A 22,327-nucleotide genomic window follows, 5' to 3' on the forward strand; every position below is an offset into this window, starting at 1 on the left:
GTCATTCTTATGTCTACTACTTACCATTCAAGTAATAATGACCCCAAATCTACCTTCTCAGCAAAAAAGGTGCACTTTTAGTAAACTTGGCAGTTCCTTGTTGAGCAAGTGTCTACTATTTTTGCTGAAGTTAGACCCCTCCCCATCAAACTCAGCCTGTTGGGGCCCACTTAATTTGAAATAAATAGTTGAAGCACTGCACAGAAGTCAGGCTCAGAAGGACACAAAAACTACATTGGTAAATGATCTGTCAAGTGACCCATGAACAAAATCGAGATTGAGTTGCCTTTGAAATAAACCTATTTGAATTTTATTATCTCCAGAGCACCTTGTGTTTCTAATCTTGTGAAAGGTTAGTTTTCCATCCATCAGAGCAAGATTAGAGCTCTAGTTGATGTCTGTGCTTGATGATAACTGAATGCAGCAGTTGGGGTTGGAAGAAGGAGATTCATTACCATCAACAGTTCAAAGAAAGACTGGGTAAACAGACACTCGAAAGCAGGTTCAAGATAGTCCACATATATTCCCAGGTCAGGATAGCAGAAATCAAAGGACCAGAGTGTCAGTGGAGATTTAAACTTTCCCAACAGTCCAAGTAAGGCAATGACATCTTACTCCCATCCATTATTTTCATGTTGCAGATTATCAATCCATAAATGCTGCTGCACGCCAGGTTGAAATACTAAACCCTTTCTGAATGTAGTTATCTGGTGGAAGTTGAGAATAAAAAAATATATAAGAATCAATCTCAAACAAAATATACAGCCGATACAGCAGCATAGATAATTAAGGGAGTTACTGTAAAACCCCTAGCACCAAGGGAAAGAATGCAGATTTAGTAGTGTTAATAATAATCAAACATTACTTTTACTTACTTCTTCCTACCTCAGTAAATAATCATTTTTCATGTGTTATGTCTCTTCAAAGGCAACCTGCCATTTTGAAAAATGCTGAGGTGTAGAAGCATTATTCCCTCACATGCTTGTTTGCCTGAACTTTAAGTTTTTTATATTATCCTCTGAATTATATAGTTAAAAAGTTATTACCAGTGATTGCTTTCCTTCTAACTTAAAAAGTGGTGCCATGAGATTTAGATTTTCAACCCTTACTGGCTTTATTTGCTATGTCACTGCTCATGGCCTTGAAAATATAGGGGTAATCCAAAGGATTAAAATGTATAAATTGTTCTAATCCATTAGTTACAGGATGCTGCTGATGGCCCTAAATTCATGCCTCTGGCTTTTCTGCCATTCCAAAGCGACCCATTTATTTGAAGTCTTACATATGCCTTTGAAGGATAGCAAGCAGCCTTTGGCGTCAATGCCCATGCTAAAGTTAGGTCAGTCATCAGTAAAACAGCCAGAGGTTGAAATTTTTATTCGGTATCAAACTCTCTACATTTGAAAGAGAGAGAAGCTAAACTTAACCTAAGAGTGAGTGAACATAGGGAGTGATTTCCTCCTTTGGGAATGAGGGTGTGTCATCTGGGGAAAAAATTACAAAACCCCATTTTACAAAATTATAAAACCCCTTTCTTCCAATCTAGAAAGCACCTATTTCTACACAGAGACCAATCAATCCATAAAAATCAGTGGCTGTATGTGTGAGAGAGAATGTTTGTTTTTTTCTGGGGAAGCTATGGGAAACTAAATCAGTTACTGATGAACCTGGTACCAGCCCTGAAACAAGGAATTGTATCTATAGTATAAATGCAGTTGGGAAGGATGTCATAATGGTCATCCCTTCAAAGCCATAATAGAGTCCAACAGTGGGTGGTACAAACCATTCATATTGTGTTGAATATTTTCATTTTCTAGCTACAGAATTCATGCGCAATGGGTTCAAGCTCCCCCTTACCTTTTATTTTAAAATCAAGCTTTAACAATGATTGGCCTTATTGCCCTTCTGAGTGAATACCAAATGTATTTGAATGATACATGGTCAAGTAACAAAGACCAAAGAGAGGTAATTAAAACAGAAAATGAGTGGGTGGGGAATGAGAAGGAAATTATATACTGAAATAGCATCAGACTTTAAAGGCCAAAGAGGATGATGTGCAGATGATACAGATAATCTTGAAAAATAATTGCTCAAATCATAGTTATCTGAACAGTATTGTTGGCTATGACTTTGGAAAGTCAATAAGCCAATAATAAGAACATAGATTCAAATCTAAAAACAGAGAAACAGTCAAGGTGGATAAAAAACTGGAGCAAAGGATTTCTTATCTGGAAGGACACATGGAGACTACACAATTAAATGGGATGTGGCTGCAGCATAACTACAACAATGGAGGCCAATTGAGAAAATCTTGAATTCAGGGCTTACCATTAGGGGATGTAAGGATTTTAGACTTCACTGAAGGTATAGTGGGAAAAGTCTTGTTTCATTCTTAGAAATGCAGCTACCACATGAGGCTGAGAATGGAAAAATGATTGGGTCCTCTGGATTACAAGAACGTGGTGGGCAAACAGCAAACAAGACCTGGTAGCAATACTCAGACATCTGTTAGAAAAGTAATACAGCAAAACACAAACTATCCAGTAAGTTCTTGGAATGTGTTGGGGGTCAATTTCTTGTTTCAGAAGGTGGAGGAAATAACCAGGAGAGAAGGTGAGGAGTCATTTTTATCTTGAGAGGAATTGGTTGTAAATCTGAAGGTGGATTTCCAGCAGTTGACAAGAACGTCTGGGGAACAGTGGGGGGGTGGAAATACCATGGGGAAATAGTTTTACTTTGTGTAATGACCCATCTACTTCCATTCTCTATTCAAGCCTAAGTTAATTGTATCCAGTTTGAAATTTAATTCCAATTCAGCAGTCTCTCGTTGGAGTCTGTTTTGAAGTTTTTTGGTTGAAGAATAGCCACTCTCAGGTCTGTAATCGAGTGACTGGAGAGATTGAAGTGTTCTCCGACTGGTTTTTGAATGTTATAATTCTTGACGTCTGATTTGTGTCCATTTATTCTTTTACGTAGAGACTGTCCAGTTTGACCAATGTACATGGCAGAGGGGCATTGCTGGCACATGATGGCATATATCACATTGGTAGATGTGCAGGTGAATGAGCCTCTGATAGGGTGGCTGATGTGATTAGGCCCTATGATGGTATCCCCTGAATAGATATGTGGACAGAGTTGGTAACGGTTGGATGTGGTGTTAAATGCCTATTTTGCTTCCCTCTTCACATAAAAGGTTAATTGTGACCAGATACTTAACATTAACAAGAGGGAAGGAACACAAACCAGCATAGGGAAACACCAGGTTAAAAATATTTAGATAAATTACGGTAGGTATAGTTAAGTCAGCAGGGCCTAATTAAATTCATCTGAGATTATTTAAGGAACTAGCTAAAGCAGGCTCAGAACCATTAGCAATTTTCTATGAGACAGGTGAGGTTCCAGAAGAGTGAAGAAAGGCAAACATAGTACCTGTCTTTATAACTGGAAAAAGAGGGCCTATGGATTATTGTCAGCCTAACTTGGGTTCCTGGAAAGATCTTAGAACGTATTATTAAACAATCCATTTGTAAGCACCTAGAGGAAATCAGGATGACTAGTAATAGCCAACATGTATTTGTCAAGATCAAATCTTGCCAAAGCAACGTATTTTCCTTCTTTGACAGGGATATTGGCCTAGTGGATAAGAGGAGGCAATATATGTGATATATCTTGGTTTAAGAAAAGTTTTTGGCAGTGTCCCATTACATTCTCATAAGCAAACTAGGGAAATGTGGTTTAGCTGAAATTACTATAAGATGGGTACACAACTGAATGAAAAACCATACTCAGCATAATCAGTGGTTTGCTGTCCACTAGAGCAGTCATACTTAGTGGAGTCCCACAGAAGTCTATTCTGGATCTGGTACTATTCAATATTTTCATTTAATGACTTGGATAATCAGGGGCTGCTCTAGCTATAAGCAAACAAGGTAGCTGCATAGTGTTGCAAATTTCTGGGATAATTGATTTTTTTGTTGAATACTTGTCAAATGGCCTTCTCCTGCCACCCTCAATGTTGGGCTTATGGAGCTATCCCTATCACTGGCACATTCTTCCCTTCAACCGCTTCACTGACAGTGCCTCTATCCCTTGCACACCTATTCACTCAATATATCATGTAACCCTGCTCCTGCACAGAGCTACTGTACCACACAGCCCCTATCCAATCTGGAGTTCCACCCACTGTACCTCATAGCTCTGCCCACTGGACCATTGAGTTAGGGCCACTGTACTACACAGCCTCACCTACTACATAAAGCTCCACCCACTGTATCACACAGCCCTGGCCACCATCTGTGGTTTCACCCATGGGGAAGTTGTTTTGCCTAGAATGTCGGATTGTCTTGAGCGGCCTCAGTGGATAATGGAGTGGAGAGTATACTTGAAAAATGTGCACATTACATTACATGAAGTTGTGGGGGTTGCAAGCACTTTGGAGGACAGAATTGGAATTCAAAGTGACTGATTAATTAGTGAATTGGTCTGAAATCAACAAGATGAAATTCAATATTGATAAATACAAAGTACTACATGTCATCAGTTGTTAGCTGTGCATGTGTGTTGTACCTGCATGCTGCACTGCGTCTGGCCAGATAGCCTGTACAGTAGGCGCTAATCAAATTGCCCAATGAGACCATAGATGGCTGCATATTAGGGTTGCCAACTTTCTAATTGCACAAAACCGAACACCCCTACCCCTCTGCCCCAAGGCCCCACCCTTCCCCAAGGCCCCTCCCCTACACTGCCCCTTCTCAGCCCCCTCCCTCCATTGCTCACTCTCCCCCACCCTCACTCACTTTCACTGGGCTGGGGCTGCAGGTTGGGATGCAGGAGGGGGTGAGGGCTCCAGCTGGGCATGTGGCTCCAGGATAGGGCCAGAAATGAGGGGTTCAGGGTGAGGAGGAAGCTCCAGGCTTGAGCAGGGGATTGGGGTTCAGAAGTGGGTTGGGGTGCAGGCATTGGGTTGGGGCTAGGGCTGAGGGGTTTGGGGTGCAGGAGGGGGCTGCAGGATGGGACCAAGCATGTGAGATCAGGCACAGGACTTTGGGATGTGGGCTCTGGGAGGGAGAGGGGGTTCCAACTTGGGGCAGGGGTGCAGGCTCCTGGCAGATGGCACTTACCTAGGCGGCTCCCGGTCAGCAGCACAGCGGGGCTAAGGCAGGCTCCCTGCAGCTCCCGGAAGCGGATGGCATGTCCAGCATGCGCCAACCCCACAGTTCCCATTGGCTGTGATTCCTGGCCAATAGGAGCTGCGCAGCTAATGCTCTGGATGGGGCCAGAGCACGGAGCCTCACTGGCCCCTGCACCTAGGGACTGCAGGGACATGTCGCCACTTCCGGGAGCTGCGCAGAGCCAAGGAGACTGCCTTAGCCCCACTCTGCCAATGACCAAACTTTTAATGGCCTGGTCAGCAGTGCTGACCGGAACTGCCAGGGTCCCTTTTTGACTAGGCATTCTGGTTGAAAACCGGACGTCTTGCAACCATACTGCATATATGGCCCACAGTGGTAAATAGGTTGAGAACCACTGGTTTATACCATATTTGGGATCAGGGTGTTCTGGTATTACCCTTGTGAAATGTATTTAAGAGCATGCCCTGTGCTTAGCACTCTTTAGGAAAGTTTCCGCTTTTGCAATACCAGCCTTGTTATTGCCAGTTTCTACAAACTTGTAAGTAGGCATGTTTTGTAACTGGGCCTGTCTTCTGTTCACAGCCTGACTTGGCTTTATATCCAAAGGGCTGAACTACTATAGTTTAGGCCTCATGTCTCAGGATTTCTCTTTCTACTACACTTAGGAAGGAAATATAAAATGCACAAATACAATATGAGAAATAACTGGCTAGGCAGTCGTATTGCTGAAAAAGATCTAGGGGTTATAGTTGATGACAAACTGAATATGAGCCAACAATGTGATGCAGTTGTAAGAGGCTAATATTCTGGTGTGTATTAACAGGAGTTTTGTCTGTCAGACATGGGAGGTAATTGTTTTGCTTTACTCAGCACTAATGAGGCCTCAGATGGAGTACTGTGTCCAGTCCTGGTTGCTATACTTTAAGAAAGATGTGGACAAATTGGAGTCCAGAGGAGAGCAACAAAAATCACTGAAAGGTTTCGAAAAAATCTGACCTGTGAGGAAAGGTTAAAAAACTGGGCTTGTTTAGTCTTGAGAAAAGAAGACTGATGGAGGGGCCTAATAAATATGTTATGGGCTGTTCTAAATGTATTTAACATGTGCATAGTCATCTAGCCAAGCAATAGCATATTCAGTGGTGTGATGCAGTTCTTCTAGGCCACCGCTGAACGTAGTCAGTGGGCATTCAATCGACAATGTGTGTCATGGTCTGTGTTGTGCCGCAGCTGCAAAAGAGCTGTCACAAAGGCCCCCGCGATACTGGTTGCCTGCACAGATACCTTGCCTGGTTTGGAAGCTGTTAAACAGGGACCATTGGCGGTGGTGCAGGTCAAAACCAGGCAGGCAAATTGTGGGGTTGGCAACGAGGGACTGGTTGGGGATTATAACACATATCCATTCCTCTTGCCACCAGGTTCGGCTTTGGCTTGTAAAATTCTTCTTCACCAGGGTTATCAGTGAGGGTAGGCTATCAAAGACATGGTGCATCACAAGTCATTGGCCTCCTAAAGCCTGGAAAGGACCCAAGTCAAACATCAAGCTATTGTCCCTATCATTATTGTTGGTGTGCTTCAAGGCATTGGAGCGCTTACCCGATGTGGAGAAAATTTTGAGCCCTGACCAAGCCAGCTTTCACCAAGGCTGTAGCACATGAGACCAAGTACTCATGCTGACCATATTTGTTGAAAATGGGTTCCAAGGAAACTTGAAAACAGGCACTGTTTTCAGTTGATCTAACAGAGGTATATGATACAGTATGGCACACTGGCCTGCTTGTGAAGGTATCACAGGTCCTTATACCTTGGGTTACAGGTGTCCTTGAACTGTTTCTCCACAATAGAATACAGAGTCCATATGTGGGAGAAGATGAGTGCTTGGAAACAGAGCAATGGGTTACCCCAGGGCTCTGTGCATTTTCCAACCCTGTTCAACCTTTACGTCAATGACCTGCCAACAATGGAGTCATGAAAATTCATTTACACAGATGACATCTGTTGTGGTACTCAGGCCCAGATGTTTCACGAGCTTGATGCTACTTTAAATCGGATCATGATAAAGTTAGCTGACTACTGTAAGATGTGGTGCCTCCAGTCAAGCATCATAAAAACAGTCTCCAGTTTGTTCCATCTTCATCACGCCGTGCAACCCGAGAACTGAATGTTTATCTGAATAGTCAGAAGGTGAAGTATGAAGTAGAACCGGTCTATCTAGGTGTGACCTTAGACTGCACACTGAGTTACCCTGCCCACCTGAAGAAGGCAGCAGCTAAAGTGAAGATGTGCAACAATCTTCTTAGTAAACTGGCAGGTTCGCCGTGGGGTGCTCATGCTCCAACTTTACAGACATCAGATCTTGCCGCCCCGTATTCAGTGGCAGAGTACTGCGCGCCAGTTTGGAGTCGATGGTCACACACTAAACTAGTGGATATGCAGTTACGTGCTGCCAAGAGTACCGTCTCCGGCACCCTACATCCGACTCTACTCCCATGGCTTCCAGTTCTGAGCAATACTGTTCCTCCTGTCAGACGAGAAGTTACCACTAGTAAGTTACTGGAGAAAGTACGTGCCAACTCAAGCCTGCTGCTGAACAATGGCCTTTTAAAACCATGAGCTGCATGTTTGCTGTCACGTCGCCCATTGTGTCCCATCTGCCATGCCAGGATGTTAGGGTGGAAACACTCTGGCAAGAGGAATGGCTGTTCTAAAGAGGATGGTAATCGATTGTTTTCCATATCCACTGAAGGGAAAAACAAGATACAATGGATTTCATGAGCAGCGAAGGAGATTTACGTTCGTTATTAGGAAAAACTTTCTACCGAGAAGGCTAGTTAATTACTGGAATAGGCTTCTGAGGGAGGTTGTGCAATCCTGTCATTGGAGAACAGATTAGACAAATGCCTATTAAGGATGAACTTGGTATATTTTGTCCCTCCTCAGCTCGGGGTGGACTAAATGACCTCTTGAAGTCCCTTCCAGCCCTATGTTTCTGTGAATTCTATGGGTTCATAATATTAGAGTGGTTAGAGTTATTAACCAGCAGTGGTTAATAAAAGCTGCTAATCAAGAAAGAATTTAAAATAGGTGGTCTGAGATTCTCTACGTTAGACTTTTCAGAGAAGTATACATGTGTTATAATGGCTGCATGCAAAGCAGGCATGGTATATATTGGTATAGTTTGTATTTATGAAAACAGAATCAGCATGATTTTGCCACTGTGAGAAGCCTCAATCTTCCTCCCCTCAACTCCTGATGCTGTGATGAGCATGTCGCTTCTGTGTAGTTGTAAAAACAAACACTCTGCTGTGGGACCTCTGATCTAAACAGGAGAAGTCCTAGCTGTTTCGCCAACCTCACGAAGAACCAGAGTGGGGGTAGGGGAGAAGGATGGAATGACACTACAATTGGCCCATCAGCAGAGGGAGAGCTTGGCAGCAGTACTGTGCTCCCTAGAAATTGGCACGAAGGTCAATAGCCCTGCTTGATCAACCCTAGATTTAAGAGTTCTGCTGTGAGGTTTGAGTTTGGGGGCAGGGGAGGGGTAGACGGGGAGAAAAAGCAGTGGTTCTCTTCCAAACCCAGCCCAAATGAGATGCCAGAATAAGATACCACACAATACAGCTTCTGTAGATGCTCAAAATATGAGAAGCCACACTTCTTGGGGTTAGCTCCACTTCAGTATGGCTTGAATGCCCTGGTGTCTCTGTTGGATTGGCTCATCCACGGTGGTGGGGCTCAAATGCCCTGCTGGGGCTCTGTGATGTTATCTCCTATTGTTGGACTGGATGTCCCCTGGAATCCATACCTTTAATTTGGCATGATGACTTTATTGGGCAGATTAGAGTGGGGAGAGTATTACCTCATTTTCCAAGTATCATCCACTCATGGTGCCAGAAAGCAGTATAACTCATAATAGATAATGCACATATAATCCCCTCTTTTTTTTTTTTACCCGCTTTGATCACTGGTGAAATAGTTAATGTTGCCATCTAAATTATCCTTGCTAGTCATCCAAATAAACACCCTATTGAGTGGGATGGGGATTGTTCGACTTCGAGCTATTGCTTCAGGCTGTTGGGAGACTCAGGCTGACATCACAAGCATCAGTTACATTCAGTTTACATTTTGAAGGATTTTTTCACAACCATGAGGACTCGAAACAAAAAAAAAAAGTGTACAAAAAATATAAAGCTGAAATGTTTGGAGTGTAAATAGGTAGCCTCAAAACAAAGCTTCTGTGAGCCAACTTAGTTCAAACCCTTGCTCTGGGAACCAAAGCAATTATTTAAAATATGGGGGTGGGGGGAAAAGCTTTGTAACATACTGTATAGCTATATATTCTGCTAGTAATATATTCTGCTTGAATATTAGAGAAAAGTAAATACAAAAGGGGTGAACACACTTGATATATTATGCATGAATACATAGTACTAATTAAACTATTCTGAGAGATAAAATTAAATATGAGACAGTGTGGAAGACTGTGTCTGTCACAGTTACCTTAACTTCAAACAGAATTTTTCTTCATTTTTAATACAGTGATATATAAACTTAAAAGACAAATCTGACTATTTAAGACTATCCACAAGGGGTAAAGTGTGACCAACAAAATTATGTCAGAGAAAGCAACGATTATTGGTATATGCTTGAACAAACTGTTTAATTTGATGTTGAACCCTAATATTAAAGCACCTAATAGGAACAAATGTTTAATTACCTGGTTTGTAAATGAAGTAGCATTTAAAAAGTGTAAGGCCATATAGGCTACATAAAAATTAAAATTTATTGGTGATGCTTCTTATTTATGTAGAAACAGCAGTGTAACTAATGCCACTTAACATGTAATATACTTCAGTTTTCAATTTCAGACATTATCCCTGTTTTAATGCAAGTTAAAATGATTTTTTGAAATTTTGCTTTCTAGTCAGTAAAATATATTGTCCATTTAAAAAAAATCCACGAAATGTGTCACTGCTTTCTTTCTTATGTGTTTTTCAAAGGATTTCTCCCCTTTTTATCTGTAGTCAATTTTCCCCCCTCTACCAGGGAATACAGTTAAACAACTCCCCTAAATAGCTGGGCCTATACATTTGGAATATATATTATATATATAGGGCTGTCAAGTGATTAAAAAAAATTTAGTGATCAATTGTGCTGTAAATAATAGAATACCATTTATTTAAATATTTGGATGTTTTCTACATTTTCAAATATATTGATTTTAATTACACAGAGTACAAAGTATACAGTGCTCACTTTATATTTATTGTTGATTAGTATTTTTTTCAATTTACCTAATACAAGTACTGTAGTGCAATTTCTTTATCATGAAAGTTGAACTTGCAAGTGTAGAATTAAGTACAAAAAACAAACAAATTCACAAATAAAACTGTAAAACTTTAGGGCCTACAAGTCCACTCAGTTCTACTTCAGCCAATCACTCAGACAAAAAAGTTTCAGAGTAGCAGCCGTGTTAGTCTGTATCCACAAAAAGAAAGGGAATACTTGTGGCACCCTGGAGACTAACAAAGATATTGGAGCATAAACTTTCGTGAGCTACAGCTCACTTCATCTGATGCATTCAGTGGAAAATACAGTGGGGATATTTATATACACCAGAGAACATGAAACAATGGTGTTACCATACACCCTCTAAAGAGAGTGATCAGGTAAGGTGAGTTATTAACAGCGGGGGGGGGTGAAAACCCTTTTGTAATGATAATCAAGGTGGGCCATTTCCAGCAGTTGACAAGAATGTCTGAGGAATGGCGGGGAGGGGGGCACGGAAATAAACATGGGGAAATAGTGGATGGATCATTACCCAAAGTAAAACTCCCAGTCTTTATTCAAGCCTAAGTTAATTGTATCCAGTTTGCAAATTAATTCCAATTCAGCAGTCTCTTGTTGGAGTCTGTTTTTGAAGCTTTTTTTGTTGAATTGCCACTTTTAGGTCTGTAATCAAGTGACCAAAGAGACTGAAGTGTTCTCCGACTGGTTTTTGAATGTTATAATTCGTGATGTCTGATGTGTCCATTTATTATTTTACATAGAGACTGTCCAGTTTGGCCAATGTACATGGCAGAGGGGCATTGCTGGCACATGATGGCATATATCACATTGGTAGATGCGCAGGTGAACGAGCCTCTGATAGTGTGGCTGATGGGATTAAGCCCTATGATGGTATCCCCCGAATAGATATGTGGACAGAGTTGGCAACGGGCTTTGTTGCAAGGATAGGTTCCTTGATTAGTGGTTCTGTTGTGTGGTGTGGTTGCTGGTGAGTATTTGCTTCAGGTTGGGGGGCTATCTGTAAGCAAGGACTGGCCTGTCTCCCAAGATCTGTGAGAGTGATGGGTCGTCTTTCAGGATCCTTGACTATGTGCTGGAGAGGTTTTAGTTGGGGGCTGAAGGTGACGGCTAGTGGTATTCTGTTATTTTCTTTGTTGGGCCTGTCCTGTAGTACTTCTGGGTACTGTTCTGGCTCTGTCAATCTGTTTCTTCACTTCAGCAGGCGGGTATTGTAGTTGTAAGAACACTTGATAGAGATCTTGTAGGTGTTTGTCTGAGGGGTTGGAGCAAATGTGGTTGGAGCAAATGCGTACAGCTTGGCTGTAGACAATGGATCATGAGGTGTGGTCTGGATGAAAGCTGGAGGCATGTAGGTAGGCATAGCAGTCAGGTTTCTGGTATAGGGTGGTGTTTGTGACCATCGCTTATTAGCACCGTAGTGTCCAGGAAGTGGATCTCTTGTGTGGACTGGTCCAGGCCGAGGTTGATGGTGGGATGGAAATTGTTGAAATCCTGGTGGAATTCCTCAAGGGCTTCTTTTCCATGGATCCAGATGATGAATATGTCATCAATGTAGCACAAGTAGAGTAGGGGCATTAGGGGACATGAGCTGAGGAAGCCTTTTTCTAAGTCAGCCATAAAAATGTTGGTATCCTGTGGGGTCTTGAGGGTACCCATAGCAGTGCTGCCAATTTGAAGGTATCACTACAAAAGATCCTACCCCCCCCACACTCTCCTACTGGTAATAGCTTACACTCTCCTTACAGTGTGTATGGTAACCCCCATTGTTTCATGTTGTGTGTGTGCGCGCGCACACACGCACACACACACACACACACACACACCTCCCCACTGTATTTTCCACTGAATGCATCCGATGAAGTGAGCTGTAGCTCACGAAAGCTTATGCTCAAATAAATTTGTTAGTCTCTAAGGTGCCACAAGTACTCCTTTTTCAGATAAAGTTAGGTTACTATTTGCAGGAGATAAATGCTGTCCACTTTTTATTTACAGTGTCACCGGAAAGCGAGAACAGGCGTTCACATGGCACTGTTGTAGCCGGCATCGCAAGATACTTATGTGCCAGATGTGCTAAAGATTCATATGTCCCTTCATGTTTCAACCACCATTCCAGAGGATATGCGTCCATGCTGATGACAGGTTCTGCTCGATAACTGTCCAAAGCAGAGCAGACTGATGCATGTTCATTTTGATCATTCGAGTCAGCTGCCACCAGGAGAAGGTTGATTTTTTTTTTTTGGTGGTTCATATTCTGTAATTTCCACATCTGAGCGTTGCTCTTTTAAGACTTCTGGAAGCATTCTCCACACTTCATCCCTCTCAGATTTTGGATGGCACTTCAGATTCTTAAACCTTGGGTCGAGTGCTGTAGCTATTTTTAGAAATCTCACATTGGTAACTTCTTCGCGTTTTGTCAAATCTGGTGTGAGATGGTTCTTAAACGAATATATGCTGGGTCATCTGAGACTGGTATAACATGAAATATGTCAGAGTGCAGGTAAAACAGAGTTGAAGATGGACAATTCTCCCCCAAGGAGTTCAGTCACAAATTTAATTAATGCATTATTTTTTGATGAGCATCATCATGGAAGTATGTCCTCCAGAATGGTGTCTAAAGCATGAAGGGGCATACAAGTGTTTAGCATATCTGGCATGTAAATACCTTGAAATGCCAGCTACAAAAGTGCCATGTGAATGCCTCACTTTCAAGTGACATTGTAAATAAGTAGCAGGCAGCATTATCTCCCATAAATGTAAACAAACTTGTTAGTCTTAGCAATTGGCTGAACAAGAAGTAGGACTAAGTGGACTTGTAGGCTCTAAAGTTTGACTTTGTTTTGTAAGTTACACTTTCACTATAAAGAGATTGCAGTATCATTTTACAGTGCAAATATTTGTAATAAAAGATATAAAGTGAGTATTGTACACTTTGTATTCTGTGTAGTAATACTAATCAATATTTGAAAATGTAGAAAAACATCCAAAATATTTAATAAATTTCAATTGGTATTCTACTGTTTAATAGTGCAATTAATTGTGATTAATTTGACTTAATCACACAAGTTAATTGTGACTAATCAACTAATCAAGGCCTAATAAATAGCTTCCATCACCATAGTACCTTGCAAACAGCGAGTTATCCCTCTGATGAAGGAAAGTATTTCTAAAATTGAGACAAGAAGGGAACGGAGACATATTTAATTAATATTAATATTAGGCATTTATATTATGGTTGTACCCAGAAGCCACAATCAGGACCAGGGACCTGTTGTGCTAGGCACTGTATAAACACCTAGAAAGACAGCCTGTGTTCTGAAGAATTGACAGTTTAATTTAAGACACTGTCTGAAAAAGTAAGTAGAGTAAATACTGTGCCCCAAGGGTCAGTCCTGGGGCCGGTTTTGTTCAATATCTTCATTAATGATCTGGAGGATGGCGTGGATTGCACCCTCAGCAAGTTTGCAGATGATACTAAACTGGGAGGAGAGGTAGATATGCTGGAGGGTAGGGATAGGATACAGAGGGCGCTAGACAAATTAGAGGATTGGGCCAAAAGAAATCTGATGAGGTTCAACAAGGACAAGTGTAGAGTCCTGCACTTAGGACGGAAGAATCCCATGCACTGCTACAGATTAGGGACCGAATGGCTAGGCAGTAGTTCTGCAGAAAAGGCCCTAGGGGTTACAGTGGATGAGAAGCTGGATGTGTCAAGAAGGCTAATGGCATTTTGGGCTGTATAAGTAGGGGCATTGCCAACAGATCGAGGGACGTGATTGTTCCCCTCTATTCGACATTGGTGAGGCCTCATCTGGAGTACTGTGTCCAGTTTTGGGCCCCATACTACAAGAAAGATGTGGAAAAATTGAAAAGCATCCAACTGAGGGCAACACAAATGATCAGGGGTCTGGAACACATGATTTATGAGGAGAGGCTGAGGGAATTAAGATTATTTAATCTGCAGAAGAGAAGAATGAGGGGAGGATTTGATAACCGCTTTCAACTACCTGAAAGGGGGTTCCAAAGAGGATGGATCTAGACTGTTCTCAGTGATACCAGATGACAGAACAAGGAGTAATGGTCTCAAGTTGCATTGGGGGAGGTTTAGGTTGGGTATTACAAAAAACTTTCACGAGGAGGGTGGTGAAGCACTGGAATGCGTTACCTAGGGAGGTGGTGGAATCTCCTTCTTTTGAGGTTTTTAAGGTCAGGCTTGACAAAGCCCTGGCTGGGATGATTTAGTTTGGATTCGTCCTGCTTTGAGCAGGGGATTGGACTACAGGACCTCCTGAGGTCCCTTCTAACCCTGATATTCTATGATTGTATGATTCTATGTGATAGAGGATGAATGGTTTGGTGATAAGGGTGCTAGCCTCAGACTTGGGAGAAATGGCTCAATTCCCTGCTCTGCCATAGACTCCCTGTATGTGACTGTGGGCAAGTCACTTGTCTTTGTGCCTCAGTTCACTTTTACACATGGGGATAAAAGCATTTTCCTATCTCACATGAGTGTTAAAGATTGTGAGGCTCCTAGATACTGTGGTATTGGTGGCCATATAAATACCATAGATAGGATGAGGGAAAAAGCAGTAAGAACATATGGTTACAAGTACATTATTAATATTAGCTGTTGTCCCCTGGTCCCTGTAGGGTTCCACCTAGAACTTATCAGTTGGTGATTTCTTGTAGCCAACAAAAATCTTCAGATAGATAGGTTTAAAAAATAGAATCAGTAGAAAACCTTGGGGTGTGCACACGTGTTGTGTCCAATTCCTTTTCTTCTCATAAAACTTAGTTTAATAATTTATCCTTCCAAAGCATGTTATCTTTGTTACATTTCATAGTTGCAATGATTTTTGCCTTCATCTCTAGCCACTGTGAAAACTATCTCCTTTGTTTGTTGGGGAAAGAGAATTCATTTAAACTGGCATTCATTTTTAAAACACCCTTCTAATTTGGTTTTATAGAAACAAATATGAATTAAGAAACAGGCAAACTGTAAAAAAGTTCCCTTATCACTTAGGTCTGTCAGCCAACTGGACTATTCGTACAAAATCTAATTGTGGACACACTGACAGATGTTGGCAATAAACTACAGTAGCAGAAAATTGCTTCCTAACCGATTTTTCACATTAAAAAAACAAAAAACAAAAAAGACCTAAGTAGGTAGTGTGGAGATGTCTCTTGAAATGACTCAGCAATTACAGCAGAATGGACCTCACGTATTGGACGTCTACTGCCAAGCTAGAGGAGAATTGGCCAGTGTGATTGCAAATAACAAACTATGGCCTCCCTTTGGAGTCTCCTGGCAACAAGCAAGTTGAAAAAGAAATGAAAGTTGTTCTCTTGTATAGAGGACCCCCCTTGCAGGTTTCCTAGAAAACATTTCTATCTTCATGCCTGATCACTGTTTGTTTGAAGGTAATCATTTATTATGTTTGTCTTCATGAAGCAATTATCCTCAAAGCCTACTTCTTTATTCTGTCTGCTGCTACCTCTTAAGCAATATCTTTCACATTCCATTGACCTCTTAGTGGATAGGTCTCTGATTTTATAGAAGAAGTTGCTTTCTGCTTTTTGCTGGCAAGGCTTACTATTGCCTTTCAGTTATTTTCAGTTTTCTGATTTTTCAAGGTGTGTGAGCATGTGTAGCTCTCGTCAGTTTCAATGCGAGTGATGGACTCAGAATATGTAACTTACAGAGAGAAGTCTGAACAACAAGATAGCTGTTGAAAGTTGTGTGCACAAAAAGAAAAGAAAATCCACTGCTGCTACTAGAAGTAAAGCCCAAAGGGATCCTTCTGTACACAAGGCTTCCAGTTTGTTGTCACCTTGTTAGTTAAATCTGATCAAGGGAAAATAATTGACATGGAGGTAAAAGCAAATCTAGACTCAGAAACCTGTTCTACATTAGGGCTCCCACCAATAATGAACTGGTGGTTGCATGTCAAATTCTCTGCTGTAGAGCTCAGGCAATTTTGCAAAATAATTCCTGAGTGTAGACAGAAGGGATCCTCATGGAACTTACCTTCCCCAGAGCTCGTGTCATGGTAGGTTTCTATCATCTTTTAATTTTTTTCATAGCTGATGTATATAAAACTGTATTTGAGTACATTGATTCTGGCAGAGAATTTCAAAGACACAGGATAGAGAGAACACATTGAAGTACGTGAAAAGGCTTCCATTGACTTCAGTGGGCTTTAGATTCGGTTCATAATATTTAAATTTACCACTGGTAAAGTAGGATTTCCTATCCTTAGTTGTCACACAATAAATGTAAATTGGTTGCTTTCAGCTTGCCATTTTTTTAGTTCTGTAGCTTATTTATGAGATCCACAAAAATCTAAAAGTAATAGTATGGATGTAGTGTAAAATTGTTGGTTAGAATTGATTTTCTGCATTAATTTAACAGTATAAAATATCAAACTATTCATGTGTTTGTGGCTGGCATTGAGGATACTTTTATTAACAACAAAAGTTGCTAATGTTTGATTTTCTGTGATATGGCACCAGAAATTTAACAGAATATCTAAGGTATTGTGACTAAAATCAGTTTCCTCTAGTTTGTACTAGAGTTAAGGTATGATCTCTCTTTTCTCTATTTTGGAATTTGTATTTGAGGCCAAGGAGATCTACTGTAGGCTCTAGACATACTGTAACAGAGTCACACTCACCTCTCTGCACTCTTTGTTTGTGGTGGGCCTTCAGTTACTCAGCCTTCCGGCCAAGTCAAACAGTCTGTCTGTGAGATAAAAGTAAAGCAATCCCCTTTCGGGTTACAAGTCCAACAGGGGCCTCTCTCAGTGCCTTCTGTGATGTCTCCCTCAAGTTTTCCCTGTTCCTGAATAGGGCAGTGCCTCAGAGCTCCTTCCCTGGAGGCAGTCTTCACCCTCTTAGGGCCCTTCTAGCCCCAGCTCTTCAGCTGGGCCACTACACTTCAGTTCCCCTTCTGGGGTGCCTCAAAATCCAGGCCACTTTCCCAGTGGCTGCAGGCAGAACCTGGACTCACCCTCCACTCCAGGTTCCAGAGACCCTATGAATAGCAGCTATCTGCAATGCCCCTTTACATAAACTGTGTTGCTGCTCCCTGGGCCACTTCTCCGTGGCTCCAGCACATTCTTCACCCTTACCTCAGGGTCTTGTCCTGGTGGAGTCCCAGCAGCCAACTCAGAGTACCATCCACTCTCCTCCAACTCAAGCAAGGAACTGAACTCACTTTGGCGCTGCAACTCTTCTTATACTGACTCCTTGACCCTGATTGGCTGCTTCCCACACAGCCTCTCTAGGCAGCTTGGAAGACCTCTCTATTGCCCTTTTCTGGGGCAGGGTATGGCAGGGCCAAAAGGCCTCCAGCAGGAGGCCTCAGGGCCTAGTCCACCCCATCACACATACCAATAGACTTCTGATAATATGTTAGGAATTGGAAAATCTCCCTATCTATAGTTATTGACCTCTAGTGGTTCTTATGGAAAAATATGTCACCATATTTTAAAATATTTTTGCACTAGATCCCACAGTTTTTGTATTCTAGTCATTTTCAGGAAAGTTTTTACTATTTTTTCTGGAGAAATTGAGTAGGCTCCTGACATTTTATAAGCATAAAATGTCAAAAATAGTATGATATAAAATTCACCATTCAAAAATTCACAAAAGTCCATAAAATGCTACATGTCTTCTTTGACCATGGACATTCATGACAATGGAAGTGCTGTAAGCATTTGAATATGATATTGAGAAGCATGTCATTTATATTTGTGAGTCCTTCACTTAGGGAGTTTCCACTTGATAATGAAATTAAGACTTTTACTACTGGTTATTATCTTATGCATAATTTGTATATTATCTATCACATTGTTTAGGATTTTTTCTGGCGTTTTCTTTCTTTACTATTAGAATTATATCAGTGGAGGGGAGTTAAGAGCGTCATGGAAATTTTAGATTTAATGCACTATGTAGAATGCATCATTATCATTACCATTATTATTATAAATGCACGATGACCACAAGTGTACCAGGTGTTTCACAGTACAGACAAACAGACATGGGACAAGATTTAAAAAAAGTAGGAGACTAAAGTTAAGTTCCTAAATCCCTATTGAAGTGTCCAAGTGATTTTCTAAAGTGCTCCTCAATTAGAAGTCAGTGGGGTCTAGACAGATGCATTGATCAGCATGCTACGCAGATCCAGTCGCAGGATCAACGCCTAATTTCAGAGATGATACAATGATGGCAGTAACCTACGGATATGGGGGAGTAAAGGAGAAAAGAGAGGGCAACATCAATAAGATTATACATTCAAGACCAGATCCACAAAGAGACTTTAGATGCCTAAACACCAACTTTGGGTGCCTAAATGCCAACTTTGGGTGCCACAAAGATACAGAAAACCCATGTTCGGCTGCTTCCTAACTCTGCAAGTGCTTAAATTCATTCAATACCTATGTTTTTGCTGAAAAAATCCCCTATATGCCTAAATTTCCTTCTCTGGGCATGTGCATTGCCTATCTCATGCATAACCTCTAGCACAATCCTCAAACCAAGTAAAGATAACTAACCCAAGTGAGTTAACACCTGTTTTTTCTACAGGGCTTGATCTGGTAGGCATACTCTGAATACTCCTAACTGGGGAAGGCTTCCCTTATAACTTTTAGTTCAGTAGTTAGGTACTCACCAGAGATGAGGGAAATCGTGGTTCAATTCCCCCTCTCTGCCTGATGAGGAAAAGAAATTTTAACAGGGATTCTCCATCTCTCAGTTGAGAGCTCAAACCATTAGACTACAGAGTGATTCTTTCTCTGGCCCAGATAATATTTCATTATTTAAGAAATAGTGGAGTGGTTCCAACAAGAGAGACTGAGGGAGACCCATGACAGACTGTCCTGTTGTTCAGTGGTAAGGGCACTCACCTGAGACATAGTGAATCCCTGTTCAAATCCCTTCTCCTTATGAGGCGGAGGGGGAAATTAAATCACTGTCTCCTCTGGCCTGGATAAGTACCCTAACCACTGAGCAAAAGGTGATAAGTAGAAGAGTCCTCCTCTTTGAAACAGCTTATGTGCTTAAGCTGCCTAGAAGAGGGTTTCCTGGCTGTGGATTGCAGAGCAGAGATAGGTGCTGAATGTTTGAGAGACTGGGGTGAGGACACGTTCCTCTAGCTTCGGTGGCTTCCTATCTAGCATGCTGGCTTTTGTGAATTGCATTCTAAAGTGCCTATCTCTCCCCATTTATTGTATAGGGAGCCTAGGTGCCTAACTCAGTCTTTGTGGATCCCAATGACTTTCAAGGCACCTAAAAGTTAGGTGCTGCAATGCTCAGTATTGCAATACCTAATTCCCTTTGTGGATCTGGACCTACTGCCTGATCCTGCACCCACTAAAATGAGAAAGCTCTCATAGATTCCAATCATGCACGATCAAGCCCTTAGACTATAGTGACCAGATAGCAAATGTGAAAAATAGGGACAGAGGGTGTGGGGTAGTAGGAGCCTATGTAAGAAAAAGCCCCAAATATCAGGACTGTCCCTATAAAATCAGGACATCTGGTCACCCTAGCTTAGACCATGATCCAGCAACATGCTTAACTTGAAGCATTGACTAGTTTCTTCCATAGTACTAATCACATACTTAAAGTTAAGGTTTCAGAGTAGCAGCCGTGTTAGTCTGTATTCGCAAAAAGAAAAGGAGTACTTGTGGCACCTTAGAGACTAACAAATTTATTAGAGCATAAGCTTTCGTGAGCTACTGAGCTGTAGCTCACGAAAGCTTATGCTCTAATAAATTTGTTAGTCTCTAAGGTGCCACAAGTACTCCTTTTCTTTTTTTTAAAGTTAAGGGCATACTTAAATTCACGACCTTACTCAGCAAAGACTGGTGGACTAAAGAAGGTATTTCTTATATATAAATAACATGAATAAATTTCTTAATTAGCTAATTTCCCATGGGCTCTGTTGTAAAGTGGATTTTAAATAGGGATTTGAGTAAAGTACAGCCTCATTATTCTGAGATTATCAACATCCTTTGCAGATTTATCTAATCTTTATCTTTTTTTTAACCTTAAAACTGATGCTCATTTTTTCCAACTCAGTAAAATAATAAGGATCTTTTCAATGGAGCCCAGCATCCAGCAGCCCTTATTATTCTCAATGAGAGCTGAGTACTTTTTGAAAATCTTTCCTCAATTGTGAGTGTTGAGCACTTTCAAAAATCTGGACTGAAAGTGATATTTGTAGTTCATTATTCAAGCTGATCATGAATAATGCTGAAGGATTTATAGCTCTACATGTGGAGTTTGTTCACAAATTAACCTAAATGCAAACATCATCTCAACAAGTGGGGAAAGTTTTAACTACTTTGAGAATACGCTCTACTTCTAACAAATAGTTTTTTATAATTTATAAACTATAAATTTATAAGATTTTTTAATGATAGAATTTGGTTGTTTTAAACCTAAAATGGATGTATAGAAAACAGACAAAAATAGACAAACATTGATGGTTTCAGTCCAGTTGCTAGCAGACATATTGCAGCTGACACTAACTGACACCATTGTGGGTAGTCTTGGAGGGGGCATGGATTGAATGAATTGCCTTTCCATTCCAAAAGGTGATCCTTCTGAAAAATTTGGACTTCAGTTATCAGAGTTCTCAGTCTGGCCTCTTTCATTTCAACAAATTCATTTAGGATTTATTTTATTTATTTATTTAAAGTAAAAGACAGTTGCTGTTGTGCAGGCCATAAAAATAAGTGTCTGTGGCTGATACCTTGACTTTTGTAATCAGTGTAATGATGGTGGCTGAGATTTTCAAAGAAGCCTAAGGAGTTAGGTGCCCAACTTCAACTGAGTTCGCACTGTAGTGAAAAAGTGCAAAAAGCATGCATGAGGAGTATGCTCACTTTAAGTAGGATTTCAATAGAAGTTGAGTGCCTAACTTCCTTAGGCTCCTTTGAAAATCCCAGCCAACATCAATAGGAAGACATTGGAATGAAGGTGTTTTAGGCAAAGTCGTTTGTACAAGTAAATGTTGAGCAGCGCTAATCTGTGAAAGGTAAAATCAGAATACAATCCTGAGCAGTATTTTTCACAAAAGGTAATAAAACCACACACATTTTTCTGTTCAAGACCTCTAAAGAGATGTGAGTACATGCAGTGTCATGCCATATATTCTCAGGTTGTTGTTACAATGAATATAGGGTGTGCTGGATACACCCCATAAACAACACACATCTCTAATGCTGCTAAAATAAAACCTGAGTAGAAAAGATGCCTCTGAAAAGGCAGCATATGGACTAAAATGGACCATTACCCCTTTCTGTCCAAAAGCACCTATGTTTCTGGGTTTTTATGGATCAAAACATAATCTGGAAACATAATTTCCAGCTGAGTGTGTTTGCCTATGGACAGATATGTTCATCCTTAAGTTGCTGCTTGTATAGAAAATAAAGGGAAATAAACAGGCTGGAAAAGGTATTAGTCAATTCCCACATAACTTACTTTGTTTACCTAATAATAGGCTACAGATGATAACTCTTCAGTGTGTTGTGCTGTAATATTATCCCTGAGATAAGAACAAGTGAGAATGATGTTAAGATCTATTCACTGACATCTGGTGACTGTATCATGATCAGTGGAACTGGAGACAGAGGACCCATGTTCCCTGGAGAGTTATTGTGGCAACTCACCCAGGTGGACAGAGCAGACTGCAAGGTTTAATAAAGTTCCTCTTCTTCAACTTAACCTGCATTCATTGTTATTACTTGCAAATGAAACAGCTGGGCTCTTTGGAATTAGTTTAGCTCTATTAGCTACTAGACCAGTTGTGGGAACCTGCGGCCCATCAGGGTAATCCGCTGGTGGGCCACAGACAGTTTGTTTACATTGACCATCCACAGGCA

General features: G+C 41.1%; 1 protein-coding gene and 1 long non-coding RNA gene across 3 annotated transcripts in view; one reads left to right on the forward strand and one right to left on the reverse strand.

Annotated features, from left to right (window-relative positions):
- GPC6 (glypican 6) overlaps window positions 1-22,327 on the forward strand; it is a 1,178,678-nt gene that overhangs the window by 620,459 nt on the left and 535,892 nt on the right. The window lies entirely within an intron of this gene.
- LOC119850165 lies at window positions 288-17,630 on the reverse strand. Its single transcript, XR_005290744.1, has 3 exons — window positions 17,567-17,630; window positions 17,111-17,178; window positions 288-707 (listed from the first exon to the last, which is right to left on the reverse strand). It is a non-coding gene; the product is annotated as an uncharacterized LOC119850165 (long non-coding RNA).

Source organism: Dermochelys coriacea, chromosome 1 (genome assembly GCF_009764565.3).
Source record: "Dermochelys coriacea isolate rDerCor1 chromosome 1, rDerCor1.pri.v4, whole genome shotgun sequence".
Classification (NCBI taxonomy): domain Eukaryota; kingdom Metazoa; phylum Chordata; order Testudines; family Dermochelyidae; genus Dermochelys; species Dermochelys coriacea.